We start from the raw sequence: 14,476 nt of genomic DNA, 5'->3' as shown, positions 1-14,476 counted from the left end.
ATCATATGAATCAATAATGAAATTAATTCCACGGGCAAATAAAAAGTACTAGCCACAAGCAGTTATAACAAAGCATGTAACCAAGCTCAAAAGCAAATTAACTATCGTAAATCTACTAAAGTGCAAGTCTAACAGTGGTGTGAGTCAATCATATTGTTGTTTTGATTATTAACTGGTCATTGTGGGTACGCATAAGGCACGAAACGTAGAAACAACCGAGATCGATTCGGGGGTTCATTATGCCATGTATTTTATGCTACCTTGAATGACTAACTTAGTCCGCTCCTAAGAGAACGACCAGTGACCAAGAGAGTAAGTCCCCAAAGGCATACAAGGCCTATGGATGCATCCAACTTCTGCAAAAGTGTGATAGCTCTTTTTCTCCTAACTTCGATGACCGAGGAAGCTGAGTCATTTGCCCATAATAGCCATGAATGACTTGTCCATTAGAGTTTTTTATCATCCATCATCTATCTTGATGAACTACTTCGAACGAGTACGATGGAGGTTTCTGTAACCGCTGCCCCGTTCTACATGCTCGGGTCCAGTAGATCTACTCGAGCATCTTGACTATGAAGGCGCTTAGTCACTATTTTTGAGAATTTCAACAATTATGCCCTATTGTACATCATGAGGTTTAACAACCTCTTATGTTACACATCATCGTATCACACAACGTCACTGCCAAGGACGTGATTACGATAGTAGGCAAGGGTCACTCAAAGGCAACCGAAGCAAGTTCAATCATGTAAGCATTCTCGAGAGAAAATAGAATCCCTATAAGGCATGTTTTCTCGAGACCAAGGCGTTGGTACCCAATTTTGCATCGCCCAAAAAGGAGTGAACCTTAGTACGCATGCACTCGCATCATGCAGAGTTTAACCTGATCTTGTGTGGACAAAACTCAAAAGTTGCCAACGCAAAGATAGAAATAGCAATATACAACATAAGCAAGAAGTACAACAGTAATCAACAACATGATCATAAATGCAAGCAACTAAGACAACAGCAAAGCCTAGGCGCATAAAGCGAAAGGAAACAACAAAGAAATGCTGAAATTAAAAGCAGAAAGTAACCAACAAAGGCACATAAAGCGCAGGGCAACATAAAGGAAAAGTACATAAAAGCAAATAGCCATGACGCATAAAGCGCAGGGCCACAAAAAGAAAATGTGCACAAAAATAAATAGTCGTGGCTCATAAAGCGTAGGGCAACAGAAAGGAAAAGTACAGAAAAGCAAATAGCCATGACACATAAAGCGTAGGGCAATAGAAATGAAAAGTGCAGAAATGTAAAGAGGACAAGGATCGTGAAACCACATCCTTGAGTTGAAAGATATCAAATGAAAAGACAGAAATTAAAAGTCTAGGCGCATAAAGCGTGGCGACAACAAAAAGGTAAAGGACAGAAAGAGTAAAGTCATAAATTAAAATCCTGGGCACATAAATCGCGGTGGTAACAGAAAGGTAAAGGACAATAAAAAAAAGAAGGACAAAGATCGTGAAACCGTATTTTTGAGTTAAAAGATATATATATATATATATATATATATATATATATATATATATATATATAATTGTCCTTTACTTTAGCTATCATTTCTTTATCTTAATTTTGTTCATTCATAGTACTTTCACGCAACTTTCTTCTACCTTGGGGGGTTGTGGATACCCGTGCGCCTATGAATGTAGGTGCGAATGACTTTGAGCCACAGAGCATGAGTGTGCTTCATCGTGCAACCTGCAAGCGTAACGTCATTAGTATAAGTAGAGAAAATGAGAAGCGGGTCCGGTAAGAACTGCAACAGTGCCAGACCTTGATACGAGGGTAGGCAAGGAGTTGAGCTCCCTGCAGAAGAGTAGCAGAGACAGGGAGCCCTGGGCTTCCTGCCTGCTGAAACAGCGAAGGTCTTCCTGCCAGGGCTATGCTAGCAGATGACGGTAGACAGTGCCAGAGAGCAACAGAGGCGGTAGGGGGCTGGGTCCCCTGCCAGCCCTGCAAAAAAGTGCAGAGGCAGGGACTCTGCCCCGACCGTCGAGAAAAATAGAGACAGGGGTCGAGCCCGTATCCGCCAAGCAAAACATGGAGAGAAGGAGATAGGAGACAGGCCCCATCCCAGCGAAAATAAGGCAGCAGGGAGGGACCCAGTCACTCACCTGCGCCCATAGAGAGAAGCAGAAGAAAACAGGCAGGGGGGTGGAACCCGCCCTGGCCAACCACTGGTAAAACACAATGGCAGGGGGGACGAAGCCTCCTACCGACCAAAGAACAAGACACAGGCAGGGGGCTTTGCCCCGCCCTGCCTGACGAAAGGGGAACACGACAAGGGGTAGAGCCCCCCTTGTCAGTAGAAGAACCACTCATGCAGGGGCTTCGCCCTCCCTGCCTGACGAGAAAAGACAACAACAGGGAGGTAGAGCCCCTGTCGGTCGGAGAACAAAGAGGATAGGGGGCTCCACCCCCTGCCGACTGAAAGAAACAAGGACAGGGTGCTCCGCCTCTCTGTCGACCGATTGAAAACAAAGACGGGGGCTCCACCCTCGCCCCGCCGAGAAGCAACGGTGGCAGGGGGCGGAGTCCCCTTGCCGGCCAAATGAGAACAAAGGCAGGGGGTTGAACCCCCTACCGTCCGAACGAAAACAAAGGCAGGGGGCAGAGCCCCCTGCCGACCGATCAAACACAAAGGCAGGGGGCAAGAGGGTGGAGCCCTTGTCGAAAAGGACCAGCGGTAGGGGGCAGAGCCCCCTGCCGACAAGTTGGAAAGAGAGACAGGGGGAAAGGCAGGATCCCCCCTCCCCTCCGGTAAGAGACAATGGCGGGAGGCTCCACCTCCTGTCGGACGATCAAACGAAGTGGAAGGGGTAGAGTTTCCTTGCCAACCGAACTGCGACGAGAAGTAAAAGAGAGATAGAGAGGGAGCTTACCTGAGGAGGAGGTTGGCGGTGACAACTCCAGCGTCACCTGAAAAACACAAAAGAAGAAGAGGGCAACAAACCGAACGTCGGGGCACTGCCGGAGAACCTAGAAAGGGTGCGAGGGTATAGGAGGCAATGAACAGGCAAGCTCACCGGCGTGGTCGCTGGTGGACGTCGGTCGAGATGCTGGAGCAGGAGGAACAGATGGTGGGTCATCGGGGGTCGTAGTGGGAACAAGGGCAGAAGGTGGTGGTGTTCGAAGAGGGGTGGCCGGCAGGTGGCGATCGAAGAGAGGGTGGTCGATGATCGGTGGTCGTCAGTGGCAGCAAGAAAGAAGGAGAAGGTGGTGGTGTTCGGAGGGGTGGCCGGCAGCTTCGGTCGCCAACGTCTGCTTGAACGGGAGGCATCAGGAGGCAGTGAGGAGAGAGAAAGGGGCGAGGGCTTTTGCCCTTTGCTAGAAGGCTTGCATCTTTTAAAGACGCAGGCTTCTCGGTCTTTCGAGAAGCAAGGTCCGAGTAAGGCTCGGATCCGAGTCGGGCTCGAATCCAGGTCCAACGCAATCGGAACGACAATGGCACATGTTTGAAACGATTTTTTTTTTGTGGACTTTACAAATCTGAATGCAACTAACAGCGGAGAATTTGGATACATTCACCAGCTTCAGTAGCAGCTTTTTCCCTTTCATATACAAATCTGACATGTTTACATCTCAACTGAATCCCAACCAGTTTGCACGCCCTCTCTTTTAAACTGGACCTTATCCCACCCACGGAGTCGGCTTTGGTGTGTATATATATATAAGGCTAGATTAGCCTAACAAACCTACCAGGTCCAATCAACTTCAACTCCTAATTAAGCTAGTCTAAAAGTTAGGTGCAAGTCAAAATAGGACTTGATTTTTTTTTTAATGATGAGGAACCCTTGCCGAGAACTGGGTCACTTAATGGGCCTGCCTACTAAGTCTGTGGCAGTGAAAATCATTTTTCACTGGCGTTGAGTCTGCACTAGTGAAAATAGTTTTCACTGGGGCGTGCAATTTTCGCCTGTGAAAGCTTTTACCGGCGAGAGTTTCAATGGCGTGACTTCTGGCACAGCTATTGTTCCAGTCAATGCTTTCACTGGCGCAAATGCTGCGCCAGTTAAGCCCATTTTTCCTGTAGTGACGCCCAACTTTTAAATTCGATTTTTGATCTAAAGGCCCAGCCTCTCCTATCAATTTGGTCAGCTGGGCCTAATTGAGTTTTACACGACGTGATGGGCTGAGGCAGGTCTCCCGTGGTCCCTTGTAACATACTAGAATTTACAACTCTCTACGCTTACCCTACCTTACAAATATAAAAAAATATAAAAAAAAATAAACTAATTAAATAATGTACTGCACCGTCTAACGGCTAATTGAATAAGCAATATCAGATCGTTGCACACCTCATAATTGTACTGTCGATTGAATAATCAATATCTTAGGTTTAGTGACTAATTAACTATCCCAATTCTTTTGTTCATTAATTAACGAAAGTCAAAACTGTGGTTTTATCGCTTACTTTATCTCGGAGATACGATCTGAATTTTCAAATTATTAAAAGCAAAAACTCCAATTTCGACAGAATACCGGATACTGCCATATTTTTAAACTTGATATGCCTTTTATATATATATATATATATATATATATATATATATATATATATATATATATATATATATATATATATATAGAGAGAGAGAGAGAGAGAGAGAGAGAGAGAGAGAGGGGTTAATTTGGTTCCTTTGAAGGTACCAAATTATATTGAACTATTGACCTAAAAATCATTGGTTCAAGCTTTATCAACTCAATTTGACCACATCAGAAAGGATTGTTTGCTAAGGACCATTCCTTGAATCATGTTATATCCATTCAAAAATGTGAATTTTTAAGTTATGAAATTGTAGTGCATTATAAACTTCATTTTTTAAGCCCTTAAAAAACCTGCTTATCTATTCAAAACTCACTAAACAAAGATTGTAGATAGCATTCATAAAACTAAAATTTATGATTTTCATGTCAATAGTTTCGTATAATTTGGCACAGACACCAAATATTAATCCATATATATATATATATATATATATATATATATATATAGGTGGGAATATCGTCGGATGCCCAAAAGAGAAACGAAGGGTAAGACATGCTAACGTGTGCCGAGTGTGTAAAAAAAAAAGACCCTACTGCGGTTTTTTGACTGTCGCTAAAGGGTTTGCGGAAAAAAATGCCTTAGTGGCACAAGCATGTCCGAAGCAATGTTGAATTCTTTGTGTTGTGAATTCGATGTTACACCATATATATATACGCACAACACTTTTTAAGTCAAAGCCAATAACCAATTCATTGGGTGCTCAGGCCTGGCATGCACTCAAATAGGAATAAGCGCCAAATATGCACACAGTGTGAATTAAGGAAATATCATTGAAGAGCAGGTCAACAATAAAAATAATACATCTTGGATCTCCAAATCCATATAGTCAGACAAGAATTGAATTGAAAAATAATTGGCGAAAAAAAATACTTTTGACACAGGAAATTCGTGTGTGCTTTGTTAAGTAGTTTGCTGTCTTCTTCTTTTTGGAAACAGCACAACTTTGTTGTCATCTTTTTCAGTGACCTAGAAGATTGAGCTCATTGCGAAACTCAATCAACATTTTTCCCCTCAATCTCTTCCACTCAATCCAGGCCAACCGAGAAGGTCACGGAAGTGGTAGGCAACCAAACATCACCTTGCACAAAGTTGGCCACGGTGAAGTTGCTAGTGTCATTCAAAGTCATCACATGGTACCCAGGCCACTGAACCCTGTTTCTAGTATCTGCACCCGGACCAGTATTTTCATACTCCCCATAGTATAAGGTACTCAAGGCAAAGTCACCGGACCAAGGTGACCAACCGGCAGGATTGATCAAACTATCAATGAAGGAACGAATGTATACTGTCCTTGAATACTGCTTCCATGGTCTGCCAAGATATGACTGAATCTGACCATTGGCTGCCAGGTCTGCGGTGGCCAATAAGGAGCAGTTTATTATGGAGGTGCCCGTGTTCTGATTAGGGTCGGTCCTGCCTTGGGCTGTGAACATGTTGGTTTGGCCCGGCAGCGGCAGCCTGGCATAGAGATTGCAGTCTTGGAAGATCACTGCTGCATTGCCAAAGATGAAGTCCACCGTGCCGTAGACGTCGCATTCTCTGTAGAACTGGCGCATGGAGTGCGTGTAAAGCGTGTCTTGGTACCCTTCGAAGCTGCATTGATAGAATGTGGAGAGATCAGCCCCACTCCTTACTGCAACTGCTTGGTGTTTCGCCGATCCAGCCGTGTTCTGAACAGTTATGCCGATGGCGACGAAGCCTTGTCCGACTACAGCTGCACCATGAAGAAATTTTCCTATTAGTAGCAGAAGTGCCATGAAGCTTCGGTCAAAAAAACATAAAAAGATGCCACGGACCCAATTGAAATTCACTCTCTGCACTTCTTCTCAACTTTATATGGACCAAAGTCAGGAAACTCTACATCAGAATTTTTGGGCAAGGGAAAATCCTGTGATAAATTAAAAAATTTCATGTTCAAAAGGATTGAGGAAATACCACTAATGTAAAACGTTGAAACGTATCATCGTGATATTTTTAAAATAGGTGATATTTTTTAATAAAAATTTCCTAATATTTTGAAGATGATATTGGCTTCTGAAAATATCAACACGAAATCCGATATTTGTAGTCTTCACTACTTGTTACAAAAATTAGAACTATTTTTTTGAAAAAAAAAGCGAAGGGCTTGCAACAATTAAAAAATCCAATTCTTTACGATCTGTGAATTGGAACTACGGTAAAGGTTGCGTTTGGATTCATCCAAGGCCAAAAATATCTTTTTTCGATAATAGGAACCAAAAATATCTCGGCAAATGACAGGGAAACGCTGGTTTTCCCGGAGCATTCAAGATACAGAATGCGGGCCCCACTCAAAATTCTGTCATCGTTAGTTCGTTGGCCCCACAGCAATAGAACGCAAGCCCCACAAAAAATATTGCAATATGATTGGCTAAACTAGGTGAAAGGATGCAGATAACGTGATGTTGATCTGTAAACATCAAACTTACCAAGGGTGGCAGAGTTGAAGGTGGTCCAGCCATCCCCCACGCTACGGTTCCCAGTGATGATCGTCTGGTTGATCCCATCTCCCACCATCATCACGTTCTTCTTCTTCTTGTCAATGGTCACGTACTCCCGGTAGACGCCGGCCGCTACGTAGATCACAAAGTAGCCGTTGCTGGCGTCGGAGTTGTTCGGCGCGGCGGCAACGGCGTCACCGATGGTGGTGAAGTTGCCTGTGCCGTCCTGAGCAACGAACACCACGTCACTCACGAGCACGCCGTCTCCCTCGAGAGCCATCCTCCGATTCATCTTGAAGATGTCGTGGTTCACCCAGTAAGGGAAGCCCTCTCGGCCGACATCGAGATCATCGGAAAGTTGCCGACCCGGCTTCTTGGTGGTGACTTTCTTGGTATTGTTCTTCTTGGGGATCCAGGAGTGGGTGAACATGGCGAGGGAAACGCTGTAGAGCTTGGTACCATTGATCAGTGGAGCGTGGAGGGAGTTCTTGCTCCTTAAGAAGGATGCCTGGGTGAGCCCATCCAAGCAAGTCTGCTGGTTGGTGACGATGGAGCTCAGGAGGGTCTGCACCTTGTCTCCCTGCGCGTTCGGGAGGTTGGTGGTGTCGTTGGAGTTGAGGGTGGTGAGGGAGGAGAGCAAGAAATCGGTGGTGAGTTGGGAGAGAAGGAGGCAGTCTTTGAGAGCGCCTGCCGCCTGCGAAGGGAGGGTGGCATTGTCCCTAATGGTTTGATCTATGAGAGAGGAAAACCTCGCCGACTGGCCCAGCGACTTCTTGACGAGGTATCGGCCGTAGCCATAGAGGTTGGAGCGTGCCTTTGGAGGTATGAGGGACTTGCAGAAGGAAGGGTTCGTGGTGACATTGCAAGCCTTGTCTGGGGTGACTGGGGTAGTGACGTTCTGTGAGAGGGAGAAGGGGAGGAGGATGAAGAAGAGGGTGAAGGCAGGCAACATAATGGTTGAGAGAGACATTGTGGCTCTCTCTCTCTCTCTCTCTCTCTCTCTCTCTCTCTCTGTTTGTGTGAGTGAGAGGGAGGGAGGGAGGGGGGCAATTTATATACAGGTGATGGAGCAGGCGAGAATTGATTGCTTTTACCTCTTGATTCATCAAAAACAGGTTTTTTATATGCCTGAGTCAACCCTCCAAAGCGCGTAGATCTCTCTCTCTCCAACAATCGGCCAAATCGCCGCTCTTCAGGGAATGGAAGTCAATAAAGGTAATTAAAGTTGTCAAACTTGTGGTGGTGTATTCTGATAAAGTCATATTTGGGCCATTAAGTTCTTTAGATGGCTAAATGGCATAATAACTGAAACCGCTTTGTTCTAGAATTTTTATGCTGCAAACCAGTTTACACTTGGAGGTCCAATGAAATAGCTCGGATGGTTACGTCGAACCATCGATCCCAACCAAGGGGATGGTTTTTTTATTGGACCAATTGGATGGTTAGATCGTGCTATCATAACCAAGTGGTCTCAGGTTCAAATCCCGAGTTATACACCAGCTTGCACTAAAAAGGAAAAAATACATTAGAAAAGAGAAACACAGGCACAAATCTGACGGCATGACACGTATACTTTGGCCCATTATGGATTTGCAAATGGGTAGGTCCCAAAATGAAGGTTTTGCAATTTTTTGCTGTTTCGGACCGACTCCCCTATTATTTAGTTGTTTCAGATGTGACCCGTTTGCATCCCAACATAAAACATGGCACAAACCGGTTAAATTTGAGGGACCCACAAACTGTATTGGACATGTGTTGTACAGTCAGGTCGTTCGTAAAATATGCCGTTCATGAAAAGTGATTGCGCCTGCTCCACTCTACTAGATAGATGAGCGCCTGTTTTTTATATTTTTCGACGATGAAGACCCTCATCGAGAACCGGGTCACTTAATGGGTCTGCCTTCCTGCAAGGTAAAACTTCGGTTCACTCAGCCTACGTGCCCCCAATAGTGTTAAGCAACATCAGCTGCCTTAGGTTCAATCCTGGGTCTTCAGCTTGACACAGGACCCCACCAAATGGGTAGAAGTATCAACGGGTTAGGTTTGGTTTAGATTCAGGTGAAACCAAACCCATACCTGATTTGAGATTATGATACTAGGTCCGGACTCGAGACTAATCGGACTCATCATAAGAGAAACCATATCTGCATTCTATAAGGACTACATGAACCAGACTTGGACCATACCTGAAAAAAGAATATTTTTTTTATCATTTTTACATTTAAAAATTATGGATCTTAATCAGAACTTGGATCAGGCCCGAGTGTGGTATAAAATTTCACAAACCATACCCAGCTACATATATTAATCCAATCCTTCAGCTTTGACTCGGACTCTAATCTGACCTTCTCATTTATAACAAAACCGTGGTGGTGAACTCATGTTAATTTAATCGGTAATAGCATGTATCATTGTGCGGGTGACCTTTGGTAAATTCACTTAAAGGCTTTGTTTGAAAACTGGTATCTACCAAATCCAGCAGGAGGTGATAAATCTAAGTAGGGATGGCAGTGGACCGGGGCGGGGATAGGGGACAAGGTCTCCACCCCCGCCCCGTTTCAACATCCATCCGAACCTCCATCCCTGCATGGGGATGGATTTTAACCTCCACCCCCGCCTCCATCATTACTTTCATGTCCTCCATCCCTGGTTCAAACGGGGTGAGGCAGGACGGGCCCCGTTTCTCCTTAGTCTATAGTCATCCCTTAAAGGATTGAGGATGGGGTGGGGCGGAGCTAGGTGGGGATTGAGACGGAGATGGGGCGGGCAAGAAAAAGTGTAAGTCCATCCCCGCCTCCATCCTCGCACGGGAATAGATTTTAACCTTCATTTCCGCCTCCATCCTCGTTTCATGCCCTTCATCCCCGGTTCAAACGGAGGGGAGGCAGGGTTGGCCCCCGTTTCCCCTTAATCTATAGTTATCCCTTAAAAGATTGAGGGCGAGGCTAGGTGGGGATTGAGACGGAGATGGGGTGGGAAAAAGCGTAAGTCCATCCCCGCCTCCATCCCTACACAGGGATAGATTTTAACCTTCATCTCGGCCTCCATCCCCGTTTCATGCCCTTCATCCCCGGTCAAAACAGGGCGAGGCGGGGCGGAGCTCCGTTGTCCCCCGGTCCACTGCCATCCCTAAATCTAAGATTTGGTGCAGATAGTATAAGGATAGCTGCCAAATCTAGCAGGAGGTAATAGTTATCAGATCTAAGATTGGTGCAAATATAAAAGAGGGTTCTGCTTGGAAACCGGTAGTCAGAGGGGAGTTTCTTCATTTAGGAAAGTAATAGCTACCAAATCTAGTAGATGGTGATAGTTAGCAAACCTAAACGTTGGAGCAAATAAAAGCTGGCCTACTCAGTAGGCAGGGAGGACCACAGGGGTTTTACCAACCGGAGGCCACTCAATGTGGAAGCACATCAGGTCAACATGAGATTTTTGCTCATGCCAACATCGTGGCCGTCTGTTTGCATTTTGGATGAATGCCACGTAGCATATAACTGTTCCATTGACTTTTTAACTTTTCAAAATACAAAATGGACGGCCAAGATGTTGTCTTGAGCAAAAAAGCTCATGTTCATCATGACCTGATCTGCTTCCACTCAATGTATATAGGTGACCAAAAAAAAAGAAATAGACGAAAGAAAGATCGACTTCTACCTCAGTAGCTGATATTCAAACATCCACCACCCAAGTTGTTTAATTTGACCGAGCTTATACTAAATGCATAACCTCCCATTCCAGCAATCATTTGTCAAACACAGCCTAAAAAGCATTCTAAGCTTTACAGGGGGGAAACTGCATTCTAAGTAGGGGTGTCAATGGGTCGGGTCTGGTTCGGGGCTAGGTGGAACCAGACTTGGACCAGATTTTCGGGTATGATATGAGATCTGGACTCGGGTCTAATCGGGTATACTATAAAGGAAACCATACCCGAACCCGATAAAAATTACATTAACCAAATCCAGATCATACCTGGTAAAATAATATTTTTTATCATTTTTACATTAAAAAATTGTGTGTTCAGGTGTGAGTTTGGTATAAAATTTTAAAAACTATACCCGGGTCCATGTATTAATCGGATCTTCAGGTCCGAGCCCAGGGTTTAATCGGGTCTTCTTATTTGTCATTATACCCAGACCCTATAGGGTTTGGTCCAGGTCGGATTCAGGTAAACCCGACAGGTTGGCACCAAAGTGAACCCGGCTTACCATACTAGTTCACGTAACCATGGATCTTAATTTTTAATTCATTGGCAACCTATAAGTCAACTATAAATAATAATAATAATAAATCAAATTTGCATCGAAAATATTCCTACACAAGCAAGATTAGACTGTACGGTGTGCTTATAGAGAGAGAGAGATTGGTTGTACTTTAAGAACAGTTAATTAATTAATGTCACAATAATTGCTTTCGTTGTAGCTACGAGTGAACCACGCGTAATCTCTCTCTCTCTCTCTCTCTCTCTCTCTCTCTCTCTCTCTCTCTCATTAGAATATAACTGAAATATTAGAAGCAATCACACGAACTGGGTTTTCAAAGAGCTTCTTTTATTAATTCTGAATATGTAGATGTGATTTATTTCTTAAGGATTAACTCTTAGATCGTTCTATTCTGACGTGTAACGGTGTAAGTAGATTTTTACATAATTTTAAAAATCAATGACTGAAATTTTTCATGAATTTCAATGCTCAAAAATTCAAATTATTTCATTGAAAAACATGAATCACTCATGCCAAGTACATCTACAAGGGTAAGTACTGTTGGCAGAGACAGCGCTGCTAGGTCTATGATCTTGGGGGTTGTTTCTCCTTGTACATAAAAAAAAAATACATCTACGAGGCCGTTTTTGTTAAAAAAGTGCAAAAAAAAAAAAAACAGTTTGCAGGGTTGTTTGGCATATTTCAGGTAGACTCTCTTGGGCAGGGGTGTCAATGGGTCGGGTTTGGTTCATACCCAGGTGGAACCAGACCTGGCCCCGATTTTTGGGTATGGTATCGGTTCTGAGACTGAATCTAATTGGACCTACTATATGAGAAACCATACCCAGACCCGATAATAACTACATGAACCAAACCCGGGCCATAGCTGGTAAAATAATATTTTTTATCATTTTTTACATTGAAAATTTGCGGGTCTTAATTAGGACTAGGATCGGGCCAGGTCTGGTATAAAATTTAACAAACTATACCCGGATCCATGTATTAATTGGACCCTCAGGTCCGGACCCAGGCCTTAATTGGGTCTTCTTATTTTGTCACCGTACCCCATCACTATAGGGTTTGGTACAGGTCCTGTATGGGTAAACCTTACCAGTTGACAACCCTACTCTTGTGGTTCTCAATAGGTGCTTGCCTAAACCAGACTAGAATAAAATCATGTTTGCAAATATCAATGGCATTTACCACTGTGGTGGTATCCCATGTGGTAAGCGGGGTCCTGTGCCAAGCTGAAGGCCCAGGTTCGAATCCCTCTGCCACATGGGGCTTAAGAGATATTTGGTAGGACTATGCCTAACCCCAGCTTGCCTTTTCCAATGACCCGTGTCATTGGTGATCTCTTGTGTGGCATATGAGCCGTGCAGGTAGTCTTGAAATGCAATTGGCAACAAGGTATTATAAGTGTCAAAGTGACCTTGTTGCAATGGTCCACTGAGATTTAGCCTCTTGTCGCATCGATTTCTTTTTTTCTTTAGTTTTCATCACATTAAACAAACTTTTTTCTATAATAAGAGAGGTTTTTGAACACTAATACACAGGATCATCTTTAGTTGTGGCACAACAGCTGCTGAAGTTCCCTCAATGTGAAGGAGGTTCTCAGGTAATATGGTCTGGCCCACTCGGTGTTAGCTGAAACACTTTGTATTTCTGAATAGCAGTAGGACAAGTAATGTGAAGTGATGTTCATAGTTGTGGCACATGTTGCACGGTTGCAACACTTGCACCTATAAATTTTAATTTTTATCATTTATTGGAAAATTAAGTGATGTGGGATATCCATATTACCGTTGTACTCTTAAGAGATAAATTCAGTAGGTCCTTTCCTATAAAAATATTTTCAAAATCATCTCATCAAAATTCAATATCCCATATAGGCCTTTTAAAAATAAAAAAATTAATGTCAAACTCATAGCCTATTTGATTAACCATTAATTATTCAAAATACTAATGGGATCTCATGGAACTTTTCTATAAAAAATTATACAAATTTTTAAAATATAATTTTAGTAAAATACTATTAAAATTTTATTTATCAAGCTACCAAGCTTGAATTTTTCATTTAATTCGAATTATACTTTTCTTCAATGTTGGATATTCTCCAAAAATGGTGTTGGATCCCTTGTTGGATACTTATCAAATGTATATATCAATGGCGTTTATTGTATAAAATATCATGTAATTTTTATTGCTATATGAAACACTTTTTTAGATTGTTTATATTTTCATTTTTTTTTACATTTATAGAAATTCCTTTGTTTTTTAAATTTTGTGTATGATATCATTTCCTCTAATATTTTTTGCAATAAATTTTAAATTTATTGCAAGATTTTCTCTCACCAAGAAATTCTAAAAATCTAGATTTGCAATATTAATGAATAAATAAGTATGAAACTTAAACTAAAAAAAGGCTCACTACTTACCTAATTCGAGCTTAGGCCCAGAACACTTTTGGGTTAAATAGATCCGTTAAGACCCAACAAAATTAAACATGGTCTCTAGAGAGTGGACCCTCGTTGGGTCTTGACCGACATAATTTTAATTATTTTAGTTATATTTCAAAAACATGATTTTTATGTACTAAAATATCAACAAATTAGTTTTTTATTTATTAAAAATCATTTATTCGTTTCCTATTTTCAAAAAAAAAATTTAAAACTTATGTCTTGTCCCAAAATCGTGTCAGACATCTTACCCACATGTGAAGTGTGTTAGAGACGTAGCAACCTAACTAGGTCAGGTGGTATAGGCTTTAAGCTTAGGCTAGACCAAGTGTGCCAATTCACCATTCGGCTCGGTCTAGTCCGCACCTCTGGGTTTTTTCCACAAAACTGGATCCTTAAAACGTGGAATCAGAGCCGCAAAGTCTGAATATCGGACGGTGTAAATGCTTTGAAAAATCTTGCATGTGGTGGGCCCAATTGATCTTGACATCAATGGCCTTGGGGTCAACACTTGACTCGAGATGTTGATGGCGAACCAGCTTGTCCTGCATAGTCGTTAAGCAACAATGTTTGGACCATCTAACGTAAGCTCAGCCCTTCATCATCGCGCACCAACGGTGGGAGATGCATCCATCCGTACCGAAATACCTCCCACAACTCTAGATGTGGGCCGTCGGATCAAGGGAGATGGATGTTCTTGATGCATTGCCACCCGTCTTTAAGAAATGTTGGTCCAACTAAAACTTGTCAAATCCACCGGTGCACATG

At 42.9% G+C, this 14,476-nt stretch overlaps 1 pseudogene across 1 annotated transcript; it reads right to left on the bottom strand.

Moving 5' to 3' along the window:
- Positions 1-5,343: 5,343 nt before the first annotated feature.
- LOC149833660 (pectinesterase pseudogene) lies at positions 5,344-8,020 on the bottom strand (annotated as a pseudogene). The gene is made up of 2 exons (XR_016432420.1): positions 7,039-8,020; positions 5,344-6,305 (listed from the first exon to the last, which is right to left on the bottom strand). The product of XR_016432420.1 is annotated as a pectinesterase pseudogene (transcript).
- Positions 8,021-14,476: the final 6,456 nt, after the last annotated feature.

The sequence above is a fragment of the Nuphar pumila genome, chromosome 6 (assembly GCF_984573655.1).
Source record: "Nuphar pumila chromosome 6, dmNupPumi1.hap1.1, whole genome shotgun sequence".
Lineage (NCBI taxonomy): Eukaryota > Viridiplantae > Streptophyta > Magnoliopsida > Nymphaeales > Nymphaeaceae > Nuphar > Nuphar pumila.
Note: the sequence above shows the minus strand (reverse complement) of the source record. Positions and strands in the feature narration are given on the sequence as shown.